General features: G+C 36.9%; 1 protein-coding gene across 2 annotated transcripts in view; it reads left to right on the forward strand.

Annotated features, from left to right (window-relative positions):
- Positions 1–14,216, forward strand: part of NALF1 (NALCN channel auxiliary factor 1) — a 620,077-nt gene that overhangs the window by 431,753 nt on the left and 174,108 nt on the right. The gene's annotated exons all lie outside the window — the stretch shown is intronic.

Genomic DNA, 14,216 nt, shown 5'->3' on the forward strand with positions numbered 1-14,216 from the left:
CTAATTTTTAAAAGGGCTTTTTTTCCCCTTAAATCAGACTATACTTACATACCATGCATTTGTTGTTGTTTCAGAAAAATGTACAGATGTTGTGAGGTAAATTGTTCCCCAGTGCAATTTTATCCTCCAAAATATTTTTAAGCATGACAAACAAATAAACATCAATTACTTCCCAAGAAGAAACAGATAACTTTTTTAAAAAACCTTTTGAGCATGATGAACTTCAGCTTTTGATAGTTTGAGAAGAAGCAAAGTGGAAAGATCAAAAGTGAATTAATCTTGCATGTTAGATATACAGAGTGTTAAGCCTGTCAAATTCCAATCAGGTCAGTAGAACACCACCAGACAGAATTTTAGTTTGCAAATGGGGCGAAATCATGTAATAGGTATTATTAGCAGGCTAAATTTGACTAGCTCATTTGCATGTTATAAAAGCAATGACTATTTTCAGAAGGAATGGGTCAGAGAATTATTTTGCCATTTCATTCCTAAAGTTGTGTGTTAGACAGCAGTAATCACAATACCCTCTGCTATTATTGCATATTATTGAGGTGGGTTCACTTTTTGGAAGCTACTGGAGTCTTGCAAACACATGCTAAAAAGGATCCTTAAAGTTAAATGAGGTCACAAAATGATCAAACTGTATCTAACTACTAACTTGCAGAATTTTAACGTGTAGGAGATCTAGGGAGGGCTTGTAAGTCCCACATATCAATCTTGGTGTTGTCTTTCGCCTTTTGCTGGAGCTCCTTAACTGCTGTCTCCGGGTACCTTGTAATCAATTCTTCATGCTGTTGCAGCTTTCTGTTCTCTGTTTCACACCCGTGTTTATTCCCCAAAGCAGAGCTCACACAAGCCACTTAGCCAAAAGCTGATGACTCTTACAAGGGCAGAACAGTTCAGCAGGGAAAACCAGATTGAATTTAACATCAGCCCACACTGCTCTTTGTGTCCATTGGAAAACTGGGAACTTCCTCCAGAACAACCGGGCAGCGCACTCTAAATGTGGCAAGTACCACTGGGGAAAGCAGAAAGTTTTTGCTAATGGGTTAAGTAAGAGGTAGAAGAAAAGAGGGACAGAGCAGATGACTCCTAGATTTTTTGTCCATGCAATAGGGTGAGTGTTGGCACGGTTTCCTGAGAGGGAAAATGCTAGAAGAGAAGCAGCCAGCGGTGGGAAGTGGGGGCGAGGCTGGAAATGCGGTCAAGGAGAGGTTGCGGGGAGCTGATTGGTGCTGACTCACCTGGCACAGGTGGCTGGGGGTGGCGGCGCAGCACTGACCCTAGGGACCAAAAAGAACTAAGCGCAGGGAAGAGAAGAGGGACCATTCCCCTCCTCGTGCCTGCCAGTCCAGGTATCACCAGAAGAACTTGGCTTGAAAACAAGTCTATGCAAGTCTTCAACTCTCAGATATTCCATAAACTCTTCAGGGGTCCCCAATATCTATTATCCCCAGCCCTTCTCTTCAAAACTTGGTCTCTGGAGCCAGGGTGGAGGGCGCAGCAGAAAGGGCAATGATATTCTTTTAAGAAAATGTGTTTTCTTCTCCAAGTCCCATTCCTCTCTATAACAAATCTTTATACAAAAAATACACACAAGCACGTATATAATGAAAACAAACCAGTTCTACTTAAACATACCCACTTTTAAATAATCTTTTAACAAGATCCTTTCTTTTTTCCTCTGAAATGAAATATTTTGTTTCATTCCATCTGTCTCTGGAAAACACTGTCTTAAGAAAGTAACACGCCCATGTCTCTAGTACCAAGGGACGCAGGGGCCATTGCAGAAAAGGAGATCAGAAGGGCATAAGCTAGTTGATATCTCAGAACTGCCTCATGTTAGTACCTGCACATCCGTCTGCCACCCAAATACACACCCATGATTTGTCTTTCATTGGTTAAAGCCTTCAAAGGATACTCTTTTTCTCTTTGTCCTAATAAAAGACTTTCCCTTCAAGGCAATTTGTTTACGTAGCTTTATTATTTCCTGTTTTTGTAATCACTATCACCTAAATAAATAACTGAAGCTGAAAAAAATACAATACAAAGGAAACACAGTATTCTAATTATGCAAAACTCTGGTGAAGGCCAGGAAATTTGGAATTTTTTAAGCTATGTTGATTTACATTGCAGAACTGGGAACATTTAAAATACTAACGCTTTTTAAAAATTGTTACTGCTGTAGGTATATGCAGTTAATGACTCACAAGTACCACAAATGATGATATAAGAAATTAGTACTAATGATGGTTGATAAAGGCAGAAATATCTGCTATTAAAAAAAAAACATCTTGGCAAGTGTATAACTTTCTTGAGACTCAAAAGGAATTGATAAATTCACAGATAAGTCTGGGTCTCTAGAAGAGAACATTTATTCACCTGCATCTCGACGTTCCTGGACTCTCCATGTCATATTGATTTAACAGCAAGACTTTTCAATCTCAGCCTGGAGTGTAAATCCCATGTGATCTACCCAGTCTATCATTTCTCTCTAAAAGGAAGCATATTCTTTGATAGGTTGTCTTAAGACATGTCATTTGTCTGAAGCTTAACACATTGACTGCCATGTGAGTTATATTTAACTCGGGCTAATTTTGACCCTGGGGCCTGGTGGAACAAAACTCTGCAGTTGGCTCATGAAAATTTTACTTGTTGATGTTCTTATTGTTACAATTAATATTGACAATTTAATTCTAAAAACGTGGATCGTGTTGCATGTAACTCACGCACAGAGAACAATAAAAAATAACAAATTAGAAAGGTTCCTTTGGTTCTAATAAAACACTGTGGCCCCAGGGAAGATTTTTTTTTTCTAGTGTGGCAGTCAGTGTGTTAATTAGTTCTAAGCAGATACTGAATAAAGAAGTGATTGGGCTGGGATGTAGTTAATCAGACAAAGTCTTTGGATGAGGAGTGGAGCAGAGGAGGAAAAATTTCCAGGTGGGTTACAGCTTGGCAATGCACTCAGTGAATCCCAAACAAGGACGGTGACCAGAGGCTCTGGGAAAGACACAAGTTCCCTGATGAACATAGTGTGGGTATAGGGTTTGACTCCCTTTCTGTTTTCTGTTGCTTTTGCTTTGAGCCATCCTTGCAAACCTAAAGTTCTTCTCAAACCTAAATTTCTTAGAGCTTTGGGAATGCTGAGAGAAATATAAAGACTCAAAAACATCATATTAGTAAATTATCATTCAGTTTTGAAGAAACAGAAGTTCTAGACCATTTTGAGAAACTAATGGAGAGTTACAATAGCAATTACAAAATTATCCCAGCCCTGGTTCAGGACTAGGACATTTAAAGTCATTGTTATTTGTTTTGGGCCGTTTCCTTGGTTATAAGAGAAATTATAATTAATTAACGGCCTACAACTATGGTTTTTTCTGGGTTATCACTCAACAGAACATAAAGTGATTTTCTGAGTCACATAAGAAATGAAATCTTCCAATCCTATTTAGCAACATCAGCAACTTGCAATGTGGTCTATAAAGATAAAATAATTTCTTTTTGAAGGGTGCCCTGTACGTTACCTAGCAAAGCCATTATTCTTTCAAGATACAATAAAGAATACTGTTAGCAATGACTTATCAACTCACAGTGGCAATCATTACTTTGTTCAACATGCTACTAAGGCTAAAAGCATCCAAATTAATGAGAGTTTAATTTTATATTGCATTGAAAATATGATGCCCTAATTTTTTTGTGTTTCAGGATAATTAATATAATATTTGTTTTTCTGCCAGTGAAATATCATTAAAAAAGTAAATGCCTCTATGTCTTATTTTTCAACAATAATATTAAAAATTTGAGGGAAAACCTGCTATAATACCTAAGATTTCTTGTAGCATTAATTGTATATTTTCTTTTCCTTTCTTATTGATATTTTTCAACACAAGCATATTTGACAATAATTTACATTAATTTCTAGGTTTTTAAATACTCAGCTAAATGTTTTACCCCTTTGAAGCAAAATTTGTGACAATTTCTCATAGTGATTGTGGCTAGAAAAAAAAACCCTCAAAAAGTTTATTCTCAGAGTAAGTTTAGAAATCAGTTTTTGTTTTACAATACCCAAAAGCTCGTGGTGAAGTATGTCCATGTGCATTTAATCTGAACATGTAGTTGCTCATCAAAATCAGCCATATTACCAATGTCTTCAGTTATTAGCCTGCTAGGGAGCAGTTATATTTGCAATAACCACTATTCACTATTCACGTATAACTCAAATATACAAAGCAGATACTCCCTGGCACTAGGGATGTTTCTTGAAGAAATGAACTTCAGGAAAATATACTATTCATATTTTTAAGAATGTCTTGGTTCATTTTGGGGAGAAAAAAATTATCATTCCCCCTACCATGGTAGAGAATGTAAAACCAGTCTGTTGTAACTTTGAACTTTCCGGAAACTCCTGTACCTTGCAAGACCAGAATTTATTGCTTGTTCCTTTTTAAGTTCTAACTCTGTTTAAAATCTGAGGGGGCCACAAAAGAAAAACAACATGAGAGAATGGAGTTCTAGCAAAGAAATCATATCTGATAAAAGCTTTAGCAGAAAAAACAGAAAAAGGACAAGGATGTTTTGGGAAAGCAGTACTAACAATTGTGTACAATGACTGCATGCATTTCTCATGTATATTTGGAGTCAGAAATAGTTTAGAGCTCATCCAAACCTTTATTATTAAAGAGATTTAATCCAAACTGCCAAATTATTTTGAAAATAAATAGATGCTTATCTCTGAGGGTCATTCTGTACTTTGCCCCGTGAATTTGAGAAACAGCCCCATCAGGTCAGGGCCAAGGATCAGTTAGCGAGGTGACTGGGGCATTCTCCAGTTTCTGTCCATGTTCTTGTTTCTTATCTTTGAGAACCCCTGAGATGCCTTTCCTTTCTATGAACCTGTGATGAGGCCCTTGGCAAATGAAGATGCAAAACGTGTTCTTTTAGATTCTCCACCACCTTCGCTGTTGGATGCAGGTGCAGGGTTGGCTGACTAGTGTGAAAAGGGGAGGAGACTCATCTGCGGAGCCTGATCCCGGTGCCCCACACAGAGTGTCTCCAGGTCATTCTTCCCAGCTCTTCAAATCCATGGCTTCCCAATCAGGCCCTGCTTCTAGGGCCCACCTCCACCTTCTCTTGGGAGGAAGAACCCACTTTAGCACAGATGAACAGTACCAACTTTGGTTTCTGATAAGCACAGGTCCTAAGGAAGGGACCAGGCAAGGGCTTCGTCCCCATCAGAGTGGGGAGTGTGATGCTTAGGCTGAGCTTCAGGAAGTGTGAGTTGCCCTCCAATGGTTTTCATCTTCTCCACACAGTAGGAGGCAAGCTGATCTAATCTGCTGGGAGGGAGAGGACAGAGAGATTGACTGCCATTAAATGTGGCCAGAGAGTAAAGGCAGCTTTCCAACCATCATTGTGCTTAACAAGAGTGAACAGACAAGAGAAACACAGAACAACTGCTGGGCAGTTTGGAGGGTCTGGCTGAGGTCAGTGCTCATGAATTCTCAGTGTAAATCAATCTTCTGGGTTGTGCAATTCTTTCCATTTCTGTCTAGACCATTATGATAAAGTAGGGTGAATTTTTATCCTCCTTTCTATTGGGACAAGTGTAGGTTACAGCCTTATCATTGGTAAATGGACTCTCTTTTTTAATTCCTTGAAATACATGAACTTATAGCCCACCTTATTGTATATCAGAGCTAAGGTACCTTGGTAATACTGGACGAAATTGTGGACTCTGTTATGTTACTGTCTTTATCAATTCCCTGGAGAGAGAAAGTCACAGATTAGATTTGCAGAAAGTCTTCTGGTCATTTGCATATGTGACCTGTGGCATACTTTTAATTGAAATCTGTTACTCATTGAGTTTATTCAACAACATTTATTGAGAACCAGTTATGTGCCAGGAATGGATAAGGGTACAGAGGTAAACAGCATGAGCAAAGTTGCTGCCTGTGAATACATGCTAATTGGCTTTTAAACAATAGAACAAAAGTTGCTCTTAATCCCACTGAACTAGCTATATCTCTTGCTTCATAACAAATTACCCCAAAACTTACTAGCTTAAAACAACAGACCATGTCTATTATTTTAAAGAGGTTCTGGAGGTCAGGACTTGGAAAGAAGCTTAACTAGGTGGTTCTGGTCGGAGTCCTCCAATGAGCACTAGATGTTGGATGTTGGGCTACAGTCATCTGAAGGATTGATTGGGGCTGTGGGATTGGATTGCAGGGCGATACACTCACATAGCTCTGATGTTGGCAGGAGGCCTTTTTTCCTTTCCCTTTGGGATGATTGACTATCTTCATGATGGGGTCTGGCTTCCCAAGTGAGCAATTCAGAGAGACCAAGGATAAAGCCACAACATTCTCCCTGACCTAATCTTGAAGTCACACTCCATCATTACTGCAGTATCCTATTGGTTACCCAGGTCAGCCCTATCCAGTGTGTGTGTGTGTGTGTGTGTGTGTGTGTGTGTGTGTGTGTGCATGTGTGTGCAGGCATAGAGGGGTTTTATTTACGAGGGTGTGACTATCTGGAGGAGGCCACTGAGATCATCTTGGAGGCTGGGTCCCACACCCATTGCCTGGCCCCAGTCCCACTCCTTAGGCCAGTTTGGTGTATTCTTTCCAAACCTTTTCTACAACATTCTTTTTTTTCTCTTTTTTGTTATGAAGGTTTATCAGAATGAGAAGGCAATATTCTCTGTTGATAGTTCCTCAAAATTGGAGCTGCTTTTTTGTCGATTTGTTCTTTTCTTTATAGAGTTCTCATATTATTAAAAATATTTAAGGCTGGGCACGGTGTCTCATGCCTGTAATCCTAGCACTCTGGGAGGCCAAGGCGGGTTAGGCTCAAGGTTAGGAATTCGAACCAGCCTGAGCAAAAGTGAGACCCTGCCTCTACCAAAAATAGAAATTAATTGGCCAACTAAAAATACATAGAAAAAAATTTAGCTAGGCATGGTGGTGCATGCCTGTAGTCCCAGCTATTCAGGAGGCTGAGGCAGGAGGATCGCTTAAGCCCAGGAGTCTGGGGTTGCTGTGAGCTAGGCTGACATAGCACCCTAGCCAGGGCAACAGAATGAGACTCTGTCTCAAAATTTATATATAGATATAGATATATAACTATTAAAAATTCAAAATTGAAGCTTAAATCAATTTACATATATTCTATTCTAGTTTTTTCTTGATGATGGAAAACAATAGAATATATCATTAAGTGGAGCATCAGTTTATAATAACTGAAATTGCACAAAGCACAAAAATGAGACATTTCCTAATTCTCTACATGAGAGATATTTTCTGGAATACTTTTTCTTCTTTAATATACATTTTCATAAATAATTATTTTTTTTGGAACGTGACCAAGTATTTCCAAGAGTTACTATTGAAGAACATGAGAAATATTAAAAGAATTTCCCATTTGTCTTCATTGCCTTGGTCATATAGAAAATGTCAAGTACAGCTTTCATATGTTTAGTGGACCTGATTAGGTAAGAAAGATTGTAGTTTCAAAACCATGTATGTGAAAGCTAAGCACATAACACAAATGCATATACACACATGATATCACAGCCCATGCCATTTATATACTTGTACTCACGTTTATTGTTTGGATAATAATTGTTAAAATTCTAAATGTGCTGCATTTATCCTATTCAAATCAATGTAATTTAATTCATGTAATACTTTTTTATGTAAAACTAGAAAAAACATAATTGATCCATGTATACAGTTGGAAGGTTTATTAAGGTGAGTTTTTAGAAAACGGTGGAGTATACTGTCTTAGTCTATTTTATGCTGCTACAACAGAATACCACAAGCTGGATAATGAACAGAGATTTAGCTGGCTCACAGTTCTAGAGACTGGGAAGTCCAAGATCATGGAGCTGCATCTGGTGAGGGCCTTCTTGCTGTGTCATAACTTGGCAGAAACCATCGTATGGGTGAGACAGAGTGAGTAAGGGCAAGAGGGGTTCGAACTCACTTTAAAACAAACCCACTCCCTTAATAATGACAGTAATCTCTTCATGAGGGTTTCCAGAACATGACCTCTTGGGGACACATTCAAACCGAAGCAGATACCATTTTAAGTTACAAAAATGTACCTCTTTTCCAGGAGCACATAATAATCAGATTTCTCATCTCATGAACGTAGTCTGTCAGTCAATTTATCTGAAAGAATAAATAAACAGAAACTTTAGACAATGAATACTCTTTCCCTGTTTGTTATTGACATACTGAAACTAGGGCAAAGCCTCAACTTCTGTGACTAAAAGGTAAGAGTAAATCTTAGCATCTCAGTATTTCTGCAAGCAATACCATTATAATTATAAAATGCTTTTTTTCCCAAGTGAAAGCTGTTTAGTAATATTTGTTGTCTTTTTTATTATAGATTAACTTGTGATATAAAACCTGAAACATTAAGAAATAAATTATACTTCAGAATTTGGTAGGCGGTCTACTTACTTTTAATAGATTGAAAAGTTAGCCATTAAAAAGGGCCTGGTGTGATCAAGTACTGCATAAGAGCAGATAAATTCTTCTCTGAAAATAATTCCATATTCTTGATAGTGAACTGTTGTTCCACCTCAAATATCCTCACATACTGTAGAGGGAGGAGCCGAGCAAAGTGTGTTGGTGGAGAATGTTGTGTTTGTGGGATGGTCACTGGTCCAGGTTGACTAGAACAGAGAAAAATTTGCATAGGAAAGCAGAGAAAGAAAACAGGAAGTTGGTGAATGTTGCATTTTTTATAATTATAACATGGAAAACATGCTAATTAAAGAAACACTAGAAAACTCAGAAAAGTGAGTATTTTAATAAATCTTAATAATTTTCATTACAAAGAAAGCATCCCACACGTATTTTTTAGGTGATAGGAGAAAAAAGTTTTCTTCCATTCAAAAAGAAATTAAGTATGATTTTAAAACTGTGCATAATCATGTACAATCTATTTTTGATATTTTTTAAGTGAATAGAGTCACTATAAACAAGATACATTCTTTTGACTGATAATCTTAACCTTCAGCCATGCTTAGCCAGATTTCTTTGGCTTTTATACATTGAAACCATGTGCTTTTGGGTGGTGAGTCAGACTAAATCTTAGGTTCCAAAAAAAATTAAAAAAAAGATAAGAAAAGAAAAAGAAAGAGATGATAGTGTTGCCCTCTTGTGGCTACTTCAAAGACCTGGTTGATTTTTAGAAAGGCCTGAGGTATGGAGTATCTTTACAGTGGGATAATTTAGCCCTGGAAATTTAGAGATCCTCTTTTACTTGGTCTGTTTTACTTGGTCTGTTTAGGAACATCACTGGACCAGTTGGTTGTGCCTCCTTCGAAGTTCTACCTTCCATCAGCTGCAAGAAGGGCAGAGTAACACAAAGTGAGTCCAGGGTTTGGGTTTAGGGTCCTGGCTCTCACTGTTATCCTGAGGAAGTCACTAAACAGTCTCTCCAGTTGAGACTTTTAAGACCTAAAAGTTCAGACCATTCCATTGTAGATCTTCAGTCCATCTTGAGTCTACTTCCCTTCTCAAGGTCTCATCATTTATTATTCAAAATCTTTGGTTTCCCAAGGACCTTGAGCCGCTTGTCAAGAGAACTGGGTGCTCAGATCTGCTTTTCACCTGTGATCCTTAAAGGGTTACTTTTTTGTTAGGTTTCATGCTGCTTTAGTGAAGGATAGAAGAAAGAGAGGAGGGGAACCCAATATTTAATGAGCACTTAATAAGAACCTTGATCTCTGCCAGATTCTCCATATATGTTATATGAATGCATAGTTTTTTATATAATGACTATGCAACTCACATAATTATATGAACTAATCCCAAAGGAACCAGAACACATTTTGTTATCCCCAGTTTACGGATAAAGAAATCAAGGCTCGGAGACTTCATTAAGTTAACAGAGGCTAGCAGTGAAGTTAAGGTCCAATTGATATTCTAATAATAGATATTACTGAGAAAGAGAAAATTAGATTAGTAATTACATATGTTTGAGAAATGTCGAGCTAAGTGGGTGTTTAAAGATTTTCCTAAAAGTTTCTCATTGGCTTTGATACCTAAATATTCATGGTGATGCCATGTTGCAACAACTTTCCTAATATCTTTGATAACAGATTCCATGTTAGAGCATATTTTGAAAGCACTGATCTATAGCCAAAGAACGTTTTCTCATATCTCATCTAATTGCAAATATTCCTTGATTATTGACTCCATCTCTAAGAGCTTTTGTTTGAATTCATGTTTCTATGACTATCTTTTATATTTATCATGATTTATTATATTATTATCATTTCATTAAATATTTATCCTCTGCCAACTTTTAAATGTCTAGAGGGTAGAAATTAATCTGGTAATAAGTACAGTGCCTTTCAGTGAATAGGCAAACTATAAATAATTTTGGAATATGACAATAAAATGATGTAGTTATATGCAAATTACAATGTCTATTTAAGCTTGCCTGGCATGTTCATGGCTGGAGTGTCCTTTTTGCCAGACAAGCTTTAATTGTTTCAAGAGAGACATAGCATATCTTACCCCAAAGGGAAACTAAAATATTAATAGAAATCATAGATATCACAATATTGTCAGAAGCAGGACTTGATCCAAAGGATCAAAAAATGTGAAGCCCTTTAAATTCCACCAACATTTTTAAAACTTTCATGCTAGAAAAAATTATATGAGTCTGAAAGATGAAAGAAATAGGGACTTTAGTTTATCTGTAATGAGGTTTTTCTTCCAATACCTGGCCTACTGTGGCTACACACGAACAGAGAAGCTTCCCTGAGTGCTGCAGAGCTCAGACGCAGGAGTTCACAAAACTCCTATTCAGCCTGAAGAATAAATCCAGAGTCACAGCATTTTCAGGATGGACGAGATCTCAGAAGCCATCTTACTAGCTTGTTTTCAAGCTGTGTAGGATCCTGGGAAAGTTTGATTACATTTTTATTTCCAAAGATACATTTAAATATCTCTAAAACTGTAATTAAATTTAAAACATTACATACTCCTTATTCCTTCACTAGTTCTGCAAGTTTAACTTTTGCCATTTCTACTTGATTAACAAGTACCCTGGTTTGGAAGATTAATTACTTAACTTTTTGATCACATTTTCTCAGGATCTGTAGGAGAAGAAGAAAATAAATTAGATGTTAAGACCTATGTAAAATAGTGTCGCTCAATCTACTACTAATTTGCTAATTTCAAAAAGACATCTTTTTCAAAAGAATCTTTTTGTTCTCATCAATAGACTTTATCATAACAAAAGGTTTAAGGGCAATTTCATGAAAAATGTTTTTTCTAATGAAATACTACATTGGCTGTTTTATAGTTTGGGTTTTTTCTGTGACAGTATCTTGAAACTCTTATTTTAGAACTTTCCCCTATGTTCATAGTTGAAATTCTGGCCCAGAGAATAAGGGCTAAAATTTGTATTTATGAACTCCAAGTTTAACTGTTTGGCCTTCCAACATACTCTCTTTTGTTGAAAGCTAAATCCTAGCCTGGGGTGGTGGGAGAGCAGAAAGTAAGTTGTTTAATGAGTGATACATTTAAATTTAAAATTATAAAGCTTTATCGTTTTTTTAAATAATCCAGTCACTTTGGGATCTACCCACAGAACAGTCAGAACCTATTAATCAGAGTCTATGTGGATCTCAGTTAACTATGAACACCAGGGGTAGATTTTGGCTCTGTGGTGGTAGGGTCTACTGATTTAGGTTTTGTAAGTTTTGACATTCCTCATTTTGGGAACATAAGATGATAGTCAGACCTTTGCAAGAGCATGCCTGAATTCTCTGAGGGAACTCCGGAAACTCGAGTTTCTTTCCAAGTGAAATAAGAAGCACCTGCTTCAGGGAGGGAAGGACGCACGCTCACACCTAGCACTGATTCATCCCGTTGCGTGTGCTCTACGCCGGATATGGAGCACTCAGTGATCCCTTCCAGACAAGTATTTGCAGGAAAGCTAACTTCCCCCAAACTGCAATTTGGAAAGCAGAAATTAAAGGAAGGCTTTTTTTCTTCTTCTTATATTGAGTTCACTTTTTGTGCTTCAGGTTAATAGACAGTTAGCTTTCCCTGAGTAAAATCTGCATGCTTCAGAAGAATGGCATTTTTGCTACAAACTTTCCATGATCATTTTTTTTTTCCTGCAGGGCAATTCATGTTAATTTGAGTTCATAAAAAGTAAAAGTGCATGATAGCTTGTTTGTTTCTTTTCTCTTTTGGTTAAATAAGTGAATGAACTAGACATGTACAATAAAGCTCCAATTCCTATTGCCTTACATTTGCCCCAAGACCATCTTCGGAAAGACACGAAGTTAAAAATGTGGAGAAAACATGTCAACTATTATTTATTATGTTTTAGAACATCATAAAGAAGAGATGATTTTATGAATAAATTATTTTCATAATATTCACTGTCCAGAAGAATTCTTCTATTTATTTCTGTTCTTAATACCTGTATACAATTTAGATAGTAATCAAGCCTTTTTTAATAGGATCTTAAAAATAATAATAAATATTTAGGATCCTAAACAGAGGCCCATGTTTGTGTGAAAGGAATGGCGACTGCAAACCTTTTATTCTATGTCCTGTTGGCCCTCTTTAAAGGGTAGTTTTTAAATGTTTAATTCATTAATTTATTAAACAAATATGTATTAGATATATACTATGCTTTAGGAAGACAAAGAATGTACAGATTAATTTGATTTTAGTGACTTTTTATATACACAAATATGTATATATAATGGATAATATATAAATACTGAAGAGATAGATAGGCACCAATTAGTTGTTTCCTGTTTTTATCACTTGATAATGTGGTTACAGGAAATTCTAGATTTTCTTTTAAGCTTATTTAAATCATCTAAAGTTATTTGTAATAAGAAAAGTTATTGAAATTTATTATAGAGCACCTAGTCATAGCTATTAAATTCCAGATACTGAAACACAGAGATGAATCATGAGATTCTGTATAATCACAATCTATGAGGACATTCTATTAATAAATATTAGAATGCATCTGGTAAGTTCTCTGATGTAGCTGTGCATGAGATGCTATGGAGATGCAGAGGAAAAACACTATATTTTCCTTGGAAAAAAGGGACATAGAGGCAATAATTGGGAATTTTTAACAGATAATGAGTAGGAGTTCACAAGTTGGGCAGGAAGGGAACTGCATTTCATGCAGAAGGAATACAATGTACAAATGCATCAAATTGGACAATTGACATATTTGATAATAGTCAATAGGTAGAGTATAATGCACTGGGGGGAGGGGCATTATAAGAGATGAAGTTAAAATGTAGATGGAAGCCCACACCATAAAGGGAGTGAATAAAGGCCCCCAGAAAGATATGTCCACACTGTAATCCCTAGAACCTGTTAATGTTACCTGTTTGGGAAAAGGGCCTTTGTAGATATAATCAAGTTAAGGATCTTGAGATGAAGAGATCAATCTAGATAGTTGGGGGGAGCCCTAAATCCAATCACGGGGTTCTTACAAGAGACACCTAGACAGAAGAGAAGACATAGACAGCACATCCCTAGGGAGACAGAGGCAGAGATTAGAGTGAAGTGGCTATAAGCCAAGAATGCCAAGGGGTGCCCACAGCCACCAGTAGCTAAAGAGACAAACAATGGAATTTCCCCTAAGTCTCTGGAGGGAGTGTGGCCCTGCTGCCAACTTGACTTTGGGCTTCTGATCTCCAGAACTGTGAGGGAATAAATTTCTGTTGTATTAATGTACTAAGCTTGTGGCAATTTGTTATAGCAGAAACAGAAAATTCAGGGCATTATATACCACATACTGAAGAGCTTTACTATGGACTTTAGTTGAGAGTGATGCTACCATATCAGTGTTATAACTCTTAGTAGCACATGATAACCCTTTGTGGCCTAGATGCAACCACTCATGGATTTTCCTAAGAATTATACTGAGGGATAAAGAGCCAAGTTATGCCAGTTTATGAATATACCTAAAAACAAGTACATAGAACCACATATTTTATACACATAGGATTAAAATGCTCACATTATTAACATGAAAATATTCCTATCATCCATCCTCTAGCATCATAAGGAGCCACAATGTTTAGTATATTTGCACTAAAATCAAAGATTGCATCTTCAGAAAGACACCCCTTTTACAATAAAAAGTCTTATGTTTTGTACAATAAACTAGTCTACTTGAGTTCCCTAGGCTTT

This window comes from Microcebus murinus, chromosome 13 (genome assembly GCF_040939455.1).
Source record: "Microcebus murinus isolate Inina chromosome 13, M.murinus_Inina_mat1.0, whole genome shotgun sequence".
Classification (NCBI taxonomy): Eukaryota; Metazoa; Chordata; class Mammalia; order Primates; family Cheirogaleidae; genus Microcebus; species Microcebus murinus.